Source organism: Bombus pyrosoma, linkage group LG12 (genome assembly GCF_014825855.1).
Source record: "Bombus pyrosoma isolate SC7728 linkage group LG12, ASM1482585v1, whole genome shotgun sequence".
Classification (NCBI taxonomy): domain Eukaryota; kingdom Metazoa; phylum Arthropoda; class Insecta; order Hymenoptera; family Apidae; genus Bombus; species Bombus pyrosoma.
In genome coordinates this window covers 3,974,347-3,994,838 of record NC_057781.1, presented here as the reverse complement: position 1 = coordinate 3,994,838, position 20,492 = coordinate 3,974,347, and the positions used below count along the sequence as shown (strand labels likewise).

Sequence of the window (20,492 nt, the reverse complement as noted above, 5' to 3'; positions counted from 1 at the left end):
AGACGAACGCTCAATTATCAAGCCATCTCGTTCGAGGTTTCCGAGAACCTGTCCCTCGTTTCTCTGTTTTCCCTCCTCCCTTTTCTTCTTTTTTCCCTCCTTTGCTTTCCCTCATTCTTTCTTCCTTTCTTCTCTTTTTTTTTACCCTTTTACCCATGAGATTCCGCTTCGCGCATTTCGCGAATGGTCGATCGCTATTAAACGGAACGAAACAGCGCGGCAAAGAGCAGGAGAGAGCGAGTTGAAACCAGATGAGGGACGCGTGGATGGATTGGGGGAGGAAACACGAGGGACAAAGACAGTGGGAGAAAGGTAGTAGGTGGTTGGAGGAAGAAACGAATAGTATAGAAAAAGGAACGGGATGGTAAAGTTGGAAAAGGAGAAAAAGGGAAAGAGAAAAAGAAGCGAAAGGGAGGAAAGAAGGAAAGAAGAGCGTGGAAGAAGGAGGGAAGAGGGGTGAAGAACGCGACTGGTGTATAAGGGAGAGAGGGAAAAACGAGAGGAAGGGAGGAAGCTCGCGCATCGTGCCGGCACTTAGGCCTGGCTTTTAATCTTCGAGCCTCGAGAAGAGCTCTAATTAGAGCTGGCTCTAGCTCTAGCTACGAGCCCGGGCTCCGTTATAAGCAGGAGTTAGAGTAGGTAGCGTACGGGGAAAGAGGAGGTGGAGGTATGTTTAGTTTTTAGCCAAGCGCGCAGTTACACGCGGTGGTAATTAAAATCTTGATTAATGCACGTGTCCATCAGGGCTGCCTCTAATGAACTTTCACGTCGCCCGTACTCGTAAGTCCACACGAAACCGTCGTGATCGTCTTCCCGGATGATCCTAATCGTTCTAGACGAGGTAGACGGGTGAACTGTGAACTGGCGGACAGGAATGAACAGTGGGAAGGGGTTGTCGAAGGGTGAGAGACAGGTGAGCGAACAGGAGAGATGGACGAACTCGGTTCGACCATTGTCTTTCGCTTGGTACTCTTTAGTACCAGTGCTCTGCCTTCGAACCTGTAGCATTTTTTCGCCGGGCGTAAGCTGTTTTCCGCGAAAAACCGGACAGCTCGCGCGTTACTTCGTCGAACGATGTTGATTCTTCCCGTTTCAACTGGTCGAACGTTCGATTTGCGAGCGAGGTAGCGGGAAGGGAGGATGGGGTGGGTTTTGTACAGCAGCGCAACGAAAAATAACGAGTTTATTATAGCCGGTCGGATGCGAGATATCAAAATCGCGCGCATGTATTTTTAAGCATCGCTCTTTAATTAAATATCGTTTTAATTACCGCAGCAGCTTTGAAATTCACCGGTCGTAAAAAAAGAAAGAAAAAAAGGGAACAATACACGTGGGCGAGTGAGCGCGCTCATTCGCGATCATTTCAAACATTTTCATTTCGGCCGATTCTTACACCCACCGGGCGGCGAATCGACTCTGACAACAAAACCTTTTATCGGAATTGATTTAAGTTGGACGAAGCTTAAATGAAATTCAAAGGGCGCAGTCCACGGGTTCGTTTATTAAACTTTTCTGCGGCTGATTAAATTACCGACCGGTCCCGAATAATATGTAACGAAATAAAACACTGGTATCGCTGCTGCTATGCCTCTGCCTCTCCCGTGTATGAAAATAAATAATGAGGCGAAATTCGAAAAATCCGGCGATATTTAACTCGTTCTCTGACCTAGACCGTGATTAATTAAGTCGCGTAATCGCGAACAATGCACGAGCGCTCGAGCTTTACGCGGTTACAAACCGAAGTTGCTTGAAAGCCGTGACAAAAATCGTACTATCGGTCGACCTTTTTCTACTTGTGGCAAAGTTGTTTAATTACTTTAGATATAACAGGAACACATTTAGATAATTGGAACACGTGTCTTATCGAATTTTATGGATCTTCTGTTCTCTCCCCGTTTTTCCTTTAAACTCCCTTCTCCCTACGATAACCTAATTTTTCTTTTATTTCGAACCAATTAAGAACTCGATACAATAAGTTCTAATACCATTTCCTTAAAAAAAAAAAAAAAAAAAGAAAAATGAAAAGAGCGTATGTCGTATAGGAAAATTCTGCCAATTGAATTAGTCAACCACAGAACCTCTTTGTATTTGTCATTCCAAGCCGATTGACAATTCCAAATTTCAATATTCAATAATTTTTAATATTCTCTTCTGTTTTTTGAAATTAATAGAAATAAATAACGAAACACCTGGAAAAGTCTACTAATTGAACCGACCAACCACGAAGTACTTTCGTAGATGCTTAAAAAAGGAAACGTGCTGGAAGTTCGACGCGTTCGTCGCCTTTTCAAACAGAAAAGTGAAAACAGGCAAACAGTCAGCTATGAACGGTGGACGCGGAGGCAGATATCATTAAATCACAGAAACAGCCTCTGTTATTGACTCCGCGGACAAATTTATCGTCAGCCGGGTACGCGTTTCGTTGTATAGTGGTCCTCAACGGCCCTCCCGCTCTACACGTTCCCGTACGTTCCTGGTAACCAGTCGTCTCTCCTCCTACCACTCTTCCCTGCTACCGACTACCGTACTCCGCAACCCCCTCGTTCCACCCCTTTCTAGGATCACCGTACCCAAGCTACGTCATTGTTCTGGTTTATTCGGTGATTTGTGGATTTTACTGCCTCCTACCCCTGCTCACCCAACTTTCACGGTCCTCTTCTTCCTACCGCTTGCTCCAACTGCGTTCTGGCGCCCCCAATGTCGTCCTATTTGCCGCAAGATCTATCAACCGTCTCCTTTTGGGATATCTTGACTACTTTCAGGTGTTTCAGCGTCTACTCTTTCCAATGTAGCATTATTCATCGTTTTTATTTTGCATGGCGAATTGAAAACGGCAGAGAAATGTTATTTAGGGAACTTGATTTCCCGTTTAGCAAAGGTTCGTGTTCAACATCAGAGAAGTCTGTCTTGTATTAAAATTATGTTGTCATTAATTGCACGTTCGAATCGAATCGGTTTTCGTATAGATCCTACTCCAATCTTCTGTCATTCATTCACAAGTTTTCTAAAATTGTTCATCCACAACGTGTGACTTACATTTGCTCGCACTTATCCATTCACAGTTGTTACACACGTACCTCACATTAGGCGATCATTACACACACTTTTACACATACATATATGTAACTATATGTGTATTTGCTTCGTGGTGAAACGTTCGTGGACATCATTAACGTATGACGATTACGTGTAATGACAAGAAGCTTTAAAATGCTTAAAATTCGGTGACACATATACGTAGGACGTTTATAAGAATATCATCTTAAATATCACGTTTACAGTTTTAAAGACTCGTAAAAGAAAAGGACCGATTGTATAAAAAGAAAAAAATGGTTGTATGAAATTCTGCATTTATTTTCTAAAATGCAACAGATCTATCCGAATCGCTACGTACCTATCCGCACTAAATCGATCTCTCACTCCTCCACTTTCGAAGCATTATCCATTATCGCGCGAGCGCGGCTCGTCACGGCTCGAAGTTTATTTTTGAGGTACAAGGGTGAGGAGTACGGGGTGGCATAGTGGCGGGGGACGGGGAGGGTGTATGAGACAAGCTCGTCGAAAGGCGGCGCGTTAAAATGAAAGCCGGGGGTGGAAGCCAGGGAGCGAGCTTTCCGAAAATCCGCCTTAGTATGGTAATTGATTTAATTTGGGGGATGAATCCGCCCTTAACGAACGCACCGCGGCGATGGGGTTGGAAGGCTAAAGGGACCGTAAAAGCACTGCGACGTCTATTTGAGGCGAGACGAGCGAGATTTAGAGACGGAGGAACGTCCACGCGAGAAGACGAGCGCCTGATTACTAACGATCTGATTAATTCATGATTTTTAATTAAGGGGAAAAGCGACTGGGGACGAGCGGGTAGTGGGTAGCACGGGGGGATGTGAAGGAAGGTGCACGCGGTCGAAGCACCAAGTTATTTAACACTCTGTGAACCGGGCAGAACCTGTACGAGTAATCATTACGAACATAATTACGGAGAGTGTCGCGTAATGATTACAACCTTTTATAGGGTGGCTCCTCTTCCCCTTCATTTTTTCTTCGCCAACCTTATTCCTGACTAGAGGAGAAGAAAGAGAAATGAAATAAAAGAGAGATAGGAATCGTCGTCGAGGAGGAAGCTCGAAATTAAGGCCGATACAGAGGAGAAGAAACGTTCGTTTTACGATTTCGTTCAATGTAATTTTCTCCCATAATGGAGATAGTACGATGAAATTTGTTGAAATCAAGGTGTAAAAACTTGCCTTGTCGTAGGTACAGTTGTACGTACAGTTTATCGTGTTTGTGTATGTTATTTGGTATCGTTCTGAATCGCTTGCGACGTGTTTAGATCGTTGATAATCACTCGACACGCATAACTCAAATTATATATAGGTTAAACTACGGAAGAGGGGTCTGCGAGTTTCTGGTTTCCAGTGGCTGGTATTATCATAGTAATGTTTATGGCTTGCGCCGGGCATAGTAATCAGAACGGTGACGGATTCCTAACCGAGAACCGGAAAGGACCGCTAGGATGCCCTCATCCGTTATTAAACCGCAACTTGAACCGCGTCACTGACATTGTCGTTATCCCAGTGATAAGAACTTGCTGGCGACCCTTGTGAATGTTTGCGAATATTTACATTACAAATTCATCTCCGTATCGTTCTCCCTTGTGCCTCGTGTCTACATTTTTTGTACATCGATCGGAGAATTTTGATTCTTCTCAGTTCTCTCAATGAATATCATAAGCTGACAAAATTTGAATTCTTTTCATCGTAACACCCTGTACATGATAGCTCTATTTCGAAATAACGCGTAATCATCATGACGAAGAATATCGCAGATAAAGGCTGTGAATTGGACCGTGATCAGTGTGTATTAATAAATAACAGTAAATTCGGTCGACCTGACAGTCGGTGTACTAATAGTTGAGAAAACATTTGGATTATTAATGGTCTCTCATTTGAACGATCATTTAACCGATTCATAAATAATCGGCTAATCTGATTCACGCCATTAGATTGATTAACCGATTAAACTCGTTAAACATTTAATCTTTTATCTAATTAGCTATTCGACCGATTAACTATCAGCCTGCACGGTTGAAATGAAATGTATATTTACCCTGATCTATCCATTCAGGTTTCGCAGTTACCTGTCGCCTCCATTCCATATATATATATAAAATGTTTCATGGGATGTCGCGTTAAAAGTACATAAATTCAACGTATGAATAGTAAAATTCATTGTGACAAGTTTAATTCCGAACCTGTTATTTCTATTCCCCCGCTATTACAACCTTCTAATATTCTAGCTCTCTTGCACAGTAATTTATAGTTAGTTCGTATAGATCCTAAAGTTAATCTGTTCGATCAAAATCATGAAAACTTGCTTTCACAAGCGAGCAATATCTCACTATTTTTAACAGCTTATATCTTTGAATCTATCAGATTATTTAGAGTCTTTGATCATTTCATATTAAAATACTTCCTTTTTTTTTTTTAACAATTTAATTAACAAAAGTGGACTTGCAAGTGTTCCCTTCCAATTCCTTTCCTTCGTACGATCAAATTTTTCTATCGATACGAGAGTGCCTGCAGATGATGAAGCTACTTATTCAATAAATAAATACTATAATAAATCTTGTCCGCGATTTTGTATAGAAAAACATGAAAACCGTTCGTGACTAAAAGGCTAAGCGTCTTGGCATTATGCGTAGTTTTCGTTATCCTCCCGCCGGCTAGTTATCGCGTATGCGTAAGCGTATTGTGCATCGGCGCGAGCGAACGATTCATATCGAGTCGGTAGTCGCAGTTTTATCGGCGAGATGCCAAGCGACCGGTATAATTGGGCCATTGTTGGCTGGCAGGTGGTAACTAGCGGCCCTGTGTTCATACCAGCTCTGACAAGAGAAAGATCGATCCGAGATTAGACCGATGCGCCTACGTACGTATGTATACGTATATATATACGAGGCTTTCTTCATAGCGGCAAGATTTATGCGCGGCTCGCGTCAATTGGTGGCCGCGCGCGCGCCTAATGCGATCGATAATCGTGCCGGAACAATGAGAAAGATCGCTCCTGGATCTGAGAATCTAATAAGCCGAGGATCCACGAAGGGCCACGCCGAGACGAGGCCATTGATTTATGCGATTCGCCAACTCGATCGCTTCTTGCATCTGAACCATCGAGTAGGTTAACGAAGAATCTAAACAGCCCAGGACTTTCGTGCATTTTGCTTAAATCGTCGAGTAGGCCATTCAAGTTAGAAAATACTAAACGTCGCATAGAGAATGTTACAGGAAAGGAATTCCAATGTCCCGTTCGTATTATTTAAATTGTTTGAATTGAAGTTATCATAACGTAAACGATTCATATTGGTAATGTGATGTCAAGATGTGGGCTGCTCGAATGTATAGTAAGTAAGTTTATTTTTCTGATAAAAGTTTGAAGGGATAATTTTCACGAAGAAGCAATTTCACATTAGAAGATAAGCGTTAAGTGCACTTACTTTCCAACAGAGTAAATCGAGCGAAGGAATTAACTGAAGTAATTTTGAATTTACTCCTCTCTTTTGGATACGATAAAACATTTACACATACAGTTATTCTATCGATGATGAGGTTGTATCATAGGAGCGCACTCATCGGTGATCGACGAACACGAAAGAGCGAGACGAGAGTGATAAACTCGTCGCGTCTCCGGCGTCGCGGTGAGTATTCGACGGCTGATTTGTATTCACCGTTTCGAGCGATTAATCTCACGACTTTTGACCCTGTCAGCTTGTCAGTCTGTCAGGAGTGCAGGCCGAGTTGTCGCGCGTCTCGCCCGATGATCGATCATCCCTCTCGATCCGTTCTATCCGCTGTCAGATATAGATCTTTCGCGGCTATCGACGTGGATCTCGATTTTGGTCGATGTTCTACATTTGTATTCGAACTACCAACGGAAGAACTTCAGCTCAGTTGTCCTTGGATCGACGATAAAATGGTACAAAAAAAGAAAATGAATATACGAGATTCCATTGAAATTTCATGCACGAATCATTTGGTTATTGAGAAATATTCTAATCGTCGATCGACGAGATTCCTTAAATCTGATTGTTTTTCTGGCGGACGATTAATATTCCATTCAACACTTATATTCGAACAACTCTTCCTAATTTTATCAGGCAATCGTCATTTCCTCTATCGATCTTTTCAATGTGGATTAAAACGAGAATACAGTGCAATAATAGTACCATAACATTTCTTAAAAAATATTGGTTCACCTGGATTTTGTATTAGGTTGTCCGCAAAGTATCTTTCCTTCGCAAACGTGACTTTTTGCAACAGTGCATCTTCATACAAACGTGAAACCAAGTCTATGAAATGTCGTGGTGTTTATCTCAACAGAAGAAAATGGATCGTACGTAATTCGACAAAATATAAATACAAATATAAAATAAAAAACCTTGAGCGTCTATTATTTCCTCATAAAGCGAAAGAAACTTTTCGCTTTCGAAGAATATGTTGTCGTCTATATATTACTCAATATATACTTTATGTATGGTAAATTTTAAAGCAAGAAATACATGGTTGTTTATAGTACCTTTCACCTCTCGATAATGAAACGATCAACAGAGAAATCACTCAACTATAGAGGACAGTCTTCTCCAACTACGCTCATCTCGAATGTCTTAATTGTCTGCATATCCTACAAATATCTTTCTGTCGTCCTAACTCCTCTACAAGCCTCGCTCTTATTCCATGAAACTGGACAAAATTCACGAAGTAAATACTCCACTTTCTCTATACTCGAAACCACCTCACCTATTCACTAGAAATCGAAACGATCCTCGCTTAACCGTTCGAGTTTGGTAACACATCAGAGAGTCATGGTACGAACTGGCGATGGTGAATGATGGGGCAACAGCGATGGAGAACGTTTGGTAAATATAAGAGAGGGAGAGAGAGAGAGAGAGAGAATGGAGCATAGGTGAAACGAGATGGTGAACGCATGATCGAGGGAGCAGAGAACGGTGTCTTTGCCGGTGGTGGGCGGCCAGGCGCATATGTCGGCAGAGTTCGAAATCGGGATATTGAATTCACGCCATTTCTGTTTTGACGTATCGCGGCTTGTGATACGATCCGTCGGGGTTTATCAGCGGCCGGGCACGAGGAAGTGATTTTTTCATTCTAACAAATAGCCTTTTGCGGTTTATCGGATTTCAGCCGGGATATCCGCCGGCGCGAAATCAAGCGCGCACGTTCCACGCCAATCGAAAAGCAAAGCGAAATCATTGAAAGATACAGTGGTTTACGATTGCGTTTACAACCGGCCGACTCGAAGGCCTGTTTTTCTCATCCATTCTCGGCTTTTCATTCGAGCTTCTTGTTTTTGAGGATAAACAGAGCCGAAGGAGGACGGCGAGCAACGACCCACCAGTGTTTGAATTTTCTCCTCTTTCGCCACGGTTCCTTCCTCCGCACTTCGAAACGTAGATCCGTCCGTTAGATTTCGCTGGAAACTCGAATGTAGATTTTTCGGTTGAACTAGAGCAAATCGATTTACTCCCATTTCAAACCATTTCTATTTACGATTCACAGAAATAAAGCTACTCCTATGTCAGTTTCATTCTTCAGATCCCCTTTACCGTTCTCGATTTTTAATCGACGAAGTAATCTTCGCGACTGATATTTACTTTATTACTTTGAACCTTCGATCAAGTTATAATTCTAATTAATACAAAAATTTACAACGTCTGTTTAACGATGGATAAAATAAAATTGGACGAACGAAAGATGCAGATTTTCACTGATTTTTTGATTCGTTCTCCGTCAAATTCGATCCTTTCCTCTCGAACGTATAGATATAAAAATTACGGAACGCGAGCTTAGCTTGAAACATCATGATCCAGCTGAATTCTGTTCTATTGACCAAAAAGAGGAGAATATATGTAAAGTGTCAAAAGCCGTGACACATATTTTCTGGATGCTTCTGCTACGAAATCCATCCTCTGTCTCCCGTCCGATACATTCGGAATTACGTTTTATAAAACTCGAGTGAAATACGTTTTCGCCGTATCCAGAGCACCCGCGAACAATGACGCGCGTAAGATATTCTGTTTGTTTTTTGTTTTTTTTTTTTTCGTCTACCCCTTGTTTTATTATATACGTATATTTGTATTTTTTTATACGAGTACACTCTGAGAAAAAGCGAGCGCCCAGGATAGAAGAGGACCAGAGCGCTCGATCGTGAAACGTCGGATGAAGGCTGATTTATACTGCGCGCGGGAAGTCAACAAAGCGGAACGGATCGTGACTGCCGCGTCACGATATATTGTAATATATTTAAATATAATATTTCCGCAACGGATAGAAGGAATAATTGTATTTGCGCACATTACACCGTATTACCAGTCATCCCTCGTTGACGTTTCCACGCGTGATCTACTGTTTTTCACGTATCCGTGATTCAACGTTGTTGAAAGCGACACTGGCGAGTGGAAAAAATGGAATTTATCTGTTTTGTCGTTCGTTCGTTTCCAGTTTCGAAATTTGCGTTTCTTTCACGCCGTGTTTGCGATTTTTTCATAGATTTAATTGTTAAATGTTGTTAATATTATTGTTTAGGCATTGAAGTGAAAATATTTTGAGAAAAACTTTGAGGAAAATGATGTGAAGACTGAGAGTGAAATTTCATTTTAACAATGCGACCTATAGTCGTTTCGTCCATCGATTTACTAATTGATAATATTAATAAATTGATCATTGCCTTTTCATTTATACGTATCCATAAAATGATCTTTAATCAAACGCAAACACGTGCTTAAGAAATATATTTCGAGAGTCGTACGAGCCGACACGCTTGAGAAGTTCGCTTTTATTAGCACGAATTTGATAAGGACCCACAACTTCCAACCGATTGAGAGAAGCTGCAAGGTCGATTGGAATTCATAGGGTATCGCGCGAACTTTCGAATTTCCCCTGCAATTTCCCTTGCGCGACTAGGAGCGAGCGGCGCGCGTAACGGAAGTACGGGACGCGACACGGCGGAAATCGCGATGAAAATTGGTTGAACGCTCCCCCGATCGAGTAGTGAACGTCGTGTTCAAGCCTGAAAAATTTTGGCGGGATTCTGACGGCTCGTTAGACACGCGAATAAAGACTCGCGAGAAAAACGAACTTTTATTATCAAAGGATCATCGTAGACGTTTAGATCGTTTTATCTTCTTACACGTATAATAGTAACGTAGTGAATTTGTTAAATTGTCTCAAGAACTTTCCGTTGATTAGAATGGACCTAATTATTTAAACTATTTTTAATTTCTTCGGAACAGTGTTCGTTTTAAACTAACTGCCTCGCATTAACAATTCTACGACTCTGTCAATTTCTTAATTTCATTACGCAAGAACACGATTACCGTTCCATTCTGAGGAAATAAATGATTATTTCAAAATTTCATTTACCGCAAAGAAATGACATAAGTAATCGCTTAAAAAATAATGTTTGCAACAGCATCGCGTTTCTCTGCTTTTCAATTTACGGAATTGATCAATATGGCTTTGAAACGGCTCTTATATAGATAAACCAAATAAACGACAGTAATATTAATGTACCTTTGAACACTGAAACCGGTAAGTCTTGATATACAATTCATAAGACAAATAGGGGTCCGTGCCATAAATGAAGCTCATAGAAACAAACCCTAACTTCTATCGACAATCTCCCACTAACGATAATACGGCTTGTTATTGATTGGCAATTTCACGTTTCACGCACGTGTCAATTAGCCGAGAGATTTTCTTGGAATAAAGGAAAATATTCATTTCTATCGATTATACACGGTGTCCAATTATAAGCTGGAAAAATGCATGGAGAATGTGGTCGGAATGCATCGTACGTTCGCGAGTCGCGAGTTTACGACATCGTTGATAATAAGCGAAATTTTCTCCTTGTTGGTCGACTGACTGATTTGCGCCGCAGCACTTCATTAAGGGTGTCGAACAATCTCGATACGGCCAGCCAATTTTCCATGGACAATTTCTGTTCTACGGTACACGGCTGAAATTTACGCCACGTTTCTTCTGCAACGAACATCTGCCACGTGATAGCTTTGTCCTTTTTCCACGCCACTTAAATCATCGCTAACGGCTATCACTCGTACTCCATACGATAATTGTAACTTTTCCTACATTTAAGCTTCGTTCATAAATTAGTCAACTTGTCGGAGTTCAAGCGATTCGAATTTTAACAACACGAAACTATTTCGCTGCAGTGTAAATTCGTTATTTACTTGTCTTCGAATATTCTGTCTTATAATAGTTCTGTATAAGAAAGATAGAACGGAAGGAGCACTGACCAATCGTTTACCATAACGCCACTCCTAGACATTAGTCGGTTGTACATGCTGACATTTGTTCAGGCACTGGTTCCTCGTTCGAGCACGCTTTCCTCTTAAGCTGATTGCTTGCCCGTAAACAAGGCGCTTCGATACCGCGTTGCTTCGATTGCGTGCTTCTAAAATGCACGAGGCTCGTACCAGTCGAGAGTGTCGTGATACGGAAGACACTTGTGACCATATTTGAGTATGCAAATAGCGGCGCTACTTATGACTTTTCTAATCTACGCTTTCTCTGTAATACATATCCTTCTGATTCCTCTTGATCATTGCAAAGAGTTTCTAAATATCGACAAAAATTGCTCGCGAATTTACTATGTATTTGGTTATCGTATTCTTCAAACTACCATCTTCTTATAAATTTCTCTTTTCGTACTTTGAGTACAAAAGTTGCTAGTATGTTGCTAGTACTTCTTGCTGCAGTAAACATAGTAAACATAGTACAATTGAAAATGGAGGGTAGAATACAATTTTTTACTTTCCCAATATTGAGATATGTGTAATTTTGTGTGCTACACTATATTAGCCGTGTAGTAGTGACACACATATATATGAGTGTGAGTATGTGCGTGCACAGCGTTTCGTAAAACAGATGAATGCAACTGTTCCGTTGGTAATGCGGTAAAGAAGATGGTGAAACAAAGAGAGTGCTGAGACGCGTGAAAATGTGTATCGACGAATATCTTATAGATCACATATTAAATAAATCTGAAACTATTTTAATATCAATTCTAAGCGTAATCTAAGCGTTTCTATATATTTATTTCGGCGATTAAGATCGACAATTCTCAACACCCAAAAATAAAACTATGTAGGAAGAAATTTCACTCTTATGTAACCATATGATTCCGTAATCCTTTTACGTGCATGGCAATACAATGAAATTAGCAAACCTGATCTGCCGATAACTTAGGATCGATAATTTCTCTAACAGACGTTTCTAAACCATCCATTGTTTCGTTTCAGTTGGAGAGGAAGCGTTACGAAGCAGGAGAGTTAGAGAGCTTCGTCAAAGATCGGTGAGTAACCTTCGTTCTATGGGGTCTAGATCGATAGGAAGAGGCAAAACAATTAGAAAGGAGAGGATGTATTTCCCATGAGAGAAAACAAAGGGTACTGCGGTGGGTAAAGGTAAAAGAGAGACGATACCGTGGCGCTGGCACGCTAATGGAAAGAGCCTCGATACACATTTACCGTCTACGTACTCGCGTGAGTCCGGATCGATCGATATATCGATGGACCCTCTTCGTCCGTGTATCTGCGCTGCATGCTTAAAGGGGTAGTTAATTACGTTTAATACCCTCGATTATGTGTTTGCGCCGAACACACGCTCCACTCGAGCGCGTCATACCTCTCTTGCCGCTGTCGTTTCCGCTGCGTTTTCATCTTCTCTGCTGCATGGTGATAGAGCCAATGGCCGTTTTAATGTTGTATTATAGCTTTTATTCGTACAGTACTTACCATGTTTGGACATTCGAAACGAACAGCTTTTACACACTGTATGTAATATGATGTCTTTTTTTCATTCTTCAACTTACCTTAAATTTCTAATGTTAGGTCGTTTTTGTGTTACCTCTCTTTAGCGATTTTCAATCCCGTCAGCGTTTCCTTTTTCTTACGAATCTACTAAGTAGTTTTAAATTTTGAACAGACCGCCAAACAACGTGCTTCGCGGCATAGAGCCATAAACGGAACATTCAGCGTCTAAAATATGACCAGCAACAATCTCGCTTTTACGACTCGGCTGCAACAGACGTACCTATTCATATTTCAAGCGTTTCTCGCTTCATCTACCACCCTGTAAGACTTTTTCTGTCGAAACGTATTAACCGCCGCTTACAAGCCGAGCTTCGTCTCGTCAGAAACCTAAGATTTATCTACGAATTTTCCATTGTTGCAACGATCCGCTTGTGGATCTTTTCAAATGCAATTACATCGTGGCTTGTTTGCGCGCGCGGTAAACTCGAAGACGTTGCTATAAGGGGTGGTATGCCTGGGCTAAAAGGGAAATGAGAATGAATGTAATAATATATTTAATATTCGTCGGGTCCCTGCCTCCTTCACTCTCGGTATTACAAGTCGACCAATATTCTCGCCCCCGTCCTTTCTACTCTCCTCCCCCTATTCCATCCTCCTTCACCCTTATTCTACCTTCTCTTTCTCGAGAGAGAAAGAGAGATTCTTTTACCTTTCCCCTACTCTGTTCTATCGTTGTTCCTTCGCCCTTGCTGACTTTCAAAGTGCACCGACATTATTTCGGTTGTAAGCAATGCACGATGGGATGGTGAATTTCCAGGGCTGCAAGGAGAGTAGCGGTTTTCTTTATTTAAAGAAAACGCCAACTTGCACCATTAGCCATCTATTTTTGTACGTTTAATCCTTTTACAGACACAGACAAGATACGAAGACATTCCGCGTGTATTTCCATTAATACCAGATGTCTGGTCCAGCGCATAATCCATAAATCAAAATCGAAAGATATGAAATACTAAGACCGTGGATACTAAGAGATTAACGTACAGTGGCTAGAGAAATTATTGGCGCGTATAGGAGCGTTTTGTTGATAACCTGCATACTTTATTTCATAGTACCAAATCTTGGTAAACGTATAAAAGTACCGCTACATAATAAGAAAATTCAATAAACCTGAAAATATTGAATTAGTACGTACCCAAATGGTATAACAGATACAACGGCATGTCGATAATTTTTGTCATCAAGTGTAGTTTAGGTGTATGTTCAACATAAGAGATTAACGTATTAGGTTGTCCGAAAAGTTTCTTTCGTTTTATAAGGAAATAACAGACGTACAATATTTTTTGTTTTATATTAGTTTATTGAATTATGCGCGAACGTAACAATAGAAGTATAGCCAAATGTATCATACCTAATTCAATAAAATAATATGAAACAGAAATTGTTGTTCATCTATTATCACCTTATGAAACGAAAGAAACTTTCCAGACAATCTAATAACATTACACCGTCGAAATTAAATTTTTAAATTTTTCTTCCACGCGAAACTTATACACGTTGCAATTTAAGTCGCACGCAAATAACATCACGTCATAATTAAATACATCCAGTAAATAGTTTAAACAGATCTCCCGATAGCTTCCTTCTCCTATCGTATTCTCCAACTATTTATCACGGAGACAATCACATAGCCAGAGAATAACCACACGGAGGCAACCGCACGAGGCGTCTTCGACGCTCAAAAATTCACAATAGAGAAAGGTGAAGGGGTGTGCGGGTGGTGCACACGAGTGCCGCTGCGTTGGCATCACGTGCCACGTGATATTAGTTCATATATATCGCGGGGGTAAACATGCAGCGACGCAGAGACAGGTTGACGGGGTAAGGGGATGGTTGGCGAGGGGAAAGGGAATGGTTTTTGCGAGGGTTGGAAAAGGAAAGGGTATGTGTAAAAGTAGCTGGTCCCGCGAGGCCCTGCGGAGGAAGGGCACGTATTCGATGTAAACTATAAAACGGTACCCCGTTTGTGGCTCTCTACCCCCCGACCTCCGCCCCTTTCCTACGTCTCCGCCGCCGCTCTTCCAAACCCCGCTAACATCGTCGCAGAGTCTACCCCATTCCATTGCTGGCAACCTGCTCGCTCGCGTAGCATATTGAATCTTATGAATTTGTGGCCCGTGCGGTCGGGCCACCTCCGGGGAAAAATTTAATTTCCAACGATTTCGGGCTTTACGCTGACGTGGGCAGCGTTCCCTGAGATCGAGGGGGATGTCTTGTTCCTTTCTCGCGAAACTTATCTTCATCGTGCTTTGCCTTGTTATCGATACCTGGATTTTAATAATTGCACTTTAGCAAGGCACGAGGAAGAATAGAATGGAAGATGGTTTGATATAGTGTTTCAGAAGATGTAATAAGCTATGGTGTAAGAAAAGAATCTTGGAAGCGATTGATTCTGAAACTATTGATCACATGTTTCGAAGAAATTAAAGTGGCGAGGATGTATATTATTGGTTACAAGTGATCGAACATCTGCTGATATTTAGTACGATGTGAATATTTTCTGATATTTTCTCGCAGTTATTTTATCACGAATATCGCATTATATGTATCTTACAATATCGAATACTAAACAAAGTAAAATTTGTTAGGGTTTCCCAATAAATGTAGTCGGTAGATGTCGTAGTACTGATGGCTGGCAGTGTATATGGAAAAATACATAATGCAAGGTGAAGAACAAGCTTCCATCATTGAAATGTGCAAAAGTGCATCGTTGCAGATCTGTGAAATTTCTATGAATGGGATTGATCAAGCAGAGCTTACAGAAAGCTTGAATTCCTCTTGACGCGAATCTCTGTAACGAATTATTCTTCTCTCCTCCATTGAATTCAAATTTAATGCTTCTCTGACTTTCTACGATTTTCAAAATTCCACTACCATCAAATTTCACAAATATCGCTAATTAAGCGCATCTGACAACTAAACAGTTGCTGAGACGTCGTTCCATGAAGTATTAACTGCATCGAAAGTTGCCGTGCCTTGGTACCGGCAAAAACTACGGCCATTGGTCGGCGCCGGATGGCCGATACGATTCTCGAAAACGCTTCATGAATATAAATACCAGCCATCCACTGAATTCGATCATAACGCGCGATAAGGTGGCACGCGATAGTAAATATCCGGCGAAGTGTGCACTTTCTTCGATCGGATCGAGCGGTTACGCGTCGAATATATTGAATTTCGTCTCTGGTAAAAATTATCCTGCTCGCCGCCAATTAGACGGGAACACGTTCATCGTGTAGGTAAAGCGTGCACCAAGTAATAATGGTTTATTATACGCCGTGTTACGCTAACCAATTTTCGCTTGATATAATTCAAGAAATTTCGATTAAGTCTTCCAACTGCAAATTATCCGCCTTTCTGTTCCCGCCCTATTTCCCCACCTCGCCTGGTCTGTGTGTGAAAAATATTTCTCATGAAAGGGACACGTTATTCGTAAAAAAAAAAAAAAAAAAGAGAAGAAAGAAAGAAAAAAAGAATAAAGCTGTTGGTTCACGCTGATCTTCTTCCTGCCGGTAGAATCGTATTTTTTTACGTTCTACGGGCGCTGTTACATATTTAGAGGCGATATACGATCTAATATCGCGCACTACGATACTACCACCGACGCGACGTCGCACGTGCTACCATATAAAACGAATACCTGTCAAACGTTCGAACGAGACGAACCGTTTTCGTCGTTATCTTCCTGGGACAACGTAGCGATGATTTTTTCCAATCATTTCCCCGATTGTTCTATTCTTTTCACGTTCGACAAGCGATACGCGTAATGTTTGTCCACGTGGCTCGGGCAGACATTACCATAGAAATTGGACGAAGTCCTCGGTTTAAGCAAAGTAACAACCGGCCTGCGTACACCGGTTTGTTTTTCCATCGATTCGAAATTATTATGGATAATATTATATGCCGTACATTATTCGCTGAAAGTTTGAAACCTCTGGATGTTCTATAGAATTCAAAAGTTCAGCAAACAATTCAGCTGCGAATCCTTCTGTTGCGTTGGCAACTAGGTGATTGCGGATTTTAGTAACCCAATAGCTTAACGAATGCTTTCCCCTAAAATTTGTCGAGGTAAAGTAAGTTATTATCCGTATCAAGATCGATCGGTATGCTTTCCCATCGATTTGCAATTATTACAGATATGTTACACACGTACGTTGTTATCTAAAAGTTTGAAATTGTTATTCGCTTCGTAGAAACCAGGAATTTAAAATAACTACAGCTTACAGCTCTTTCCTCGACAATTTATCCGACTGAAAAGTAATTATTATTGACACGTAGGATACCGGACTAAATTACTACACTGGATCTTTTTATACATTTATGAGAAACTTAAGGTACATAAATGCATGAAATATATCATACACCAAGGATACTTACTGTAATGGTAACTAAAGCACATCTCTGCGTAGATTACCTTTATTTGCATTTATACACACGTGAATTTGCATAAATACCAGCAATCTATCGATACGCACGACGTTAATTTCCAAACGCTAAGAAAATTAGCAGAAGATTATAGGTGTAAGCGGGGAAAGTGATTCCAAATTTTTGATCACCAATGTATATGTGTATCGGGGACGCAGGTAATAAAGTAAACGGCGTGTTTTAAGATGGATGGCGTTTTAGGGAGTGGAAACCAGTCTCCATCTGATATAACTGTAATTGCATGGCCGTTTAGACACGTAGGTAGATATACACCCAATACCTATTGGTCGAGCAATAAATCACAGCCTGGCGTGGCTTATTATGACCGCTCGTTTATGTTCGTAAGTTATCGTCGAGGGGAAAGATTGTAGAAATTATTGACTTTACGGTACGTACCGTGTAACGAGCGAACCAACACACCGACACGACGACCGATGCTTGGACCAGCCAGAGATTTTCCTTACTCGCGTTCGATTTAATTTCTAAATTATGACGCTAAAACTATTCGCCTGTGGGATAGTTCGACGATTAGGCCATCGTCTTCGCTTGGACGATTAGGTTGCTGGTTCGTTTTACTTGTTCCGTTTTAAAACGACGACGTGTGTTCATCTTTAACAGATCGACTATCCTGCGAATTTTGTATAAGTACCTTGCCATGAGGGTCGCCATATAACATTGAATTATACTAGACGTAACATTTCATTTTTGCAAAATATATCAGCAATAAAGCAACAGTTACGATAGTTTGATTGTATTTATCTGAAAAGAAAGAAAGGTATAGGTTTCACAGTGAAAAGCGCGCGACGATTTATTACTACGAATATTAGTTGTCTATGAATTTACATCCCATTCGAAAAACTATTTGATTTTTAATTTCGTTTTTACTCAAACTACTGACAAATAGAGCTATCTCCTTGTTACAAGAGTCCCTTCAATCTCTACGCCGTTAACCGAAAGAAAGAAAAAAGTGTGAAGAAAACTAAATTAAGCACATTCGAAAATAGTGAAATCGCTTTCATCGCGAAATCCGACAGCTTCCCCCGGGCTCCGTTAACCGCAGGAATCAGAACGATCGAGGGTATTCGGCGTAACGTTATCCGACCCGGTGGCCATTAATTTCTCGGCGCGGGGCTCGTTACGAATCGCAATTTACACGCGCGCCGGCGTCCGCTCGATGGTGATGCTCGTAAAATTATTCAGGATTTGTGAATCCTTGAAATTACGTTGTTACGAGTTCTTACACGGGACAAGCGCGTCTCACTCTCTTTCTATTTCACGCGTGCAGAAATATTTCACACGTGACACGTAATGAGTGAGCGAGAGTAAACCTTAAAGCTCCCCCACCCCTTTTTCACCCTCTCCCCGGACTGCCTGTGTTGGTCGTTCATCGCGACGGCATGTCTTGATTTACGTGAGAGAGGCGTGCCTCCACGGAAGCCGCAATTAGTTTATTAATAATTAGTAAACGAGCTGCCGCCGCTCGAATACGCGCCGCGGGACTACGACGCCCGTCGTGAGGCGGCTACGGTGAAGAGAAAAGGAAGGAGCGCGTGACAAACGCGAACGGTGGACGAAAAAGAGCGAAGAAGCGGGAAGACGTAGGGCCGCGGATGACCGAGATGGTAAAAACTTGACGCCCAAATGCGAACACGGCTGAACGAGATCGGTTTTCGTGGAATCGCGCGAGCCTCCGGTTAATGAAGATATTATCTTCGATAATTTTACGAGGACTAAATGACTGGATAATATTCGAGCGCGCGGCTGGTTCATCGATCTTGCCTGCCGGGACCGAGGTGAAAGTAATTTGTCGAGTTAGCGTCTTTTTGTCCAGCCTCCGACGCTACCGGACGCCGTTGAAAGCCGCTCGACGATACGATATCGCTCAGAAAATTCGTCGATGATTCCGGTATTCAGGTAATTGTTCGTGAATGGCTGCTGGTTTAGGCTTGTACGACGCAGACGTTCTTTTCTCAGGTGTAACACACTGAACATGCCATGTTATAACAACACTTATGCTTTAATAGTGGCATAAACCGATATGTCTGTGAACACTTATATGTTCATTATCAAGTACCGGTATGTTAATATTTCTAAATTCATTGTGACAACCAAAGCAAAACATCGCCTGCACAGATAGAATTAAACAACGCGTAAGCCGAGAAACTTATTCATAAAACCACCAAAGACAGAAAGAAAAATAAAAAAAAGAAGAGAGAGGGGAGGAAAAGAAGCAACCTTAAAAGAAGCAGATAAAGGAAAATGGTTCAAGTGTCTTTCCTCCGTTACTTTCTTGTGCCAGAGTCACCCTTCGCGAAGAGGACGCCGCTGACAACCGGTTGTCGTCTCTTCAACGTTCGCCGGTTCTTCCGGCGAGTTTTATTCATAGCGTGGCGTTGCTAATAAAAAAGTGCGCATAGGGACATTAAAGTCTCGGTGGATGGCGAGTTAGGGTGGCTGGTCCTGTCTGTGGTTTCGCTGCTGCCTTGCGGAAGCTCGCCTCTGTAGATGTCGCGCGATATACTTTGCGCGTGGCACGTTAACAAGGTATGCATTGTATCGCCAAAGCGTATATTTACTTACACACGCACGTGACCCGTAGCTGGTGCTCGTAAAAAGGGTCGGCTCGTACTTCCATTTATTCCCCTTTTTTTTCTTCATCCCCGATTCACCTCGTCCTTCGTTCCTTCGTCGTCTTCTCAGTGACGTTCGGGCCTCGTTCGAGAGGTAGCCAACGTACACGGCCATACAGCACGGAAGTGCTCGCATTATGTACCGACAAACTCGAATCGAGTGCGGTTTACGATCGGTTTATTCGTCCGCCGCTCGTGAGCCGTTTCAACGCTGTTGAGCGACAACGTGTCTCTTTTGGCGATTCTTACGGCCCGTGAAAAGTCGCTTTACGAGTTGTGCAGCTCGTGGTTCTGAATAATTGCATTCGTTTTGATCGTTTAATCTAGCGCCGTCGAAACTGAACTGAAGGGATATTGGAACGTATCTTCGTTCTGTCCAATTTCCGTATTAAATATCTCATTTCGTTTCATTTCATAGAGTTATTAAAAACAACTGATATAAATAACTGTATTATTAAACAAAAAAAAATTGCCGGGTTAGCATTTTACACGGTTCACTCATCGATTTCGGATTTAACGAAAATTCGTAAAATATA

The 20,492-nt window shown here is 41.6% G+C and overlaps 1 protein-coding gene across 1 annotated transcript in view; it reads left to right on the top strand.

The window, feature by feature from the left end:
- The window catches only part of LOC122573583 (LIM/homeobox protein Lhx9), a 410,158-nt gene that overhangs the window by 13,412 nt on the left and 376,254 nt on the right, over positions 1-20,492 (top strand). The window contains exon 2 of the mRNA XM_043740153.1: positions 12,332-12,384. The gene's annotated coding sequence lies outside the window, so the exon portion shown is untranslated. The remainder of the gene's footprint in view (positions 1-12,331; positions 12,385-20,492) is intronic.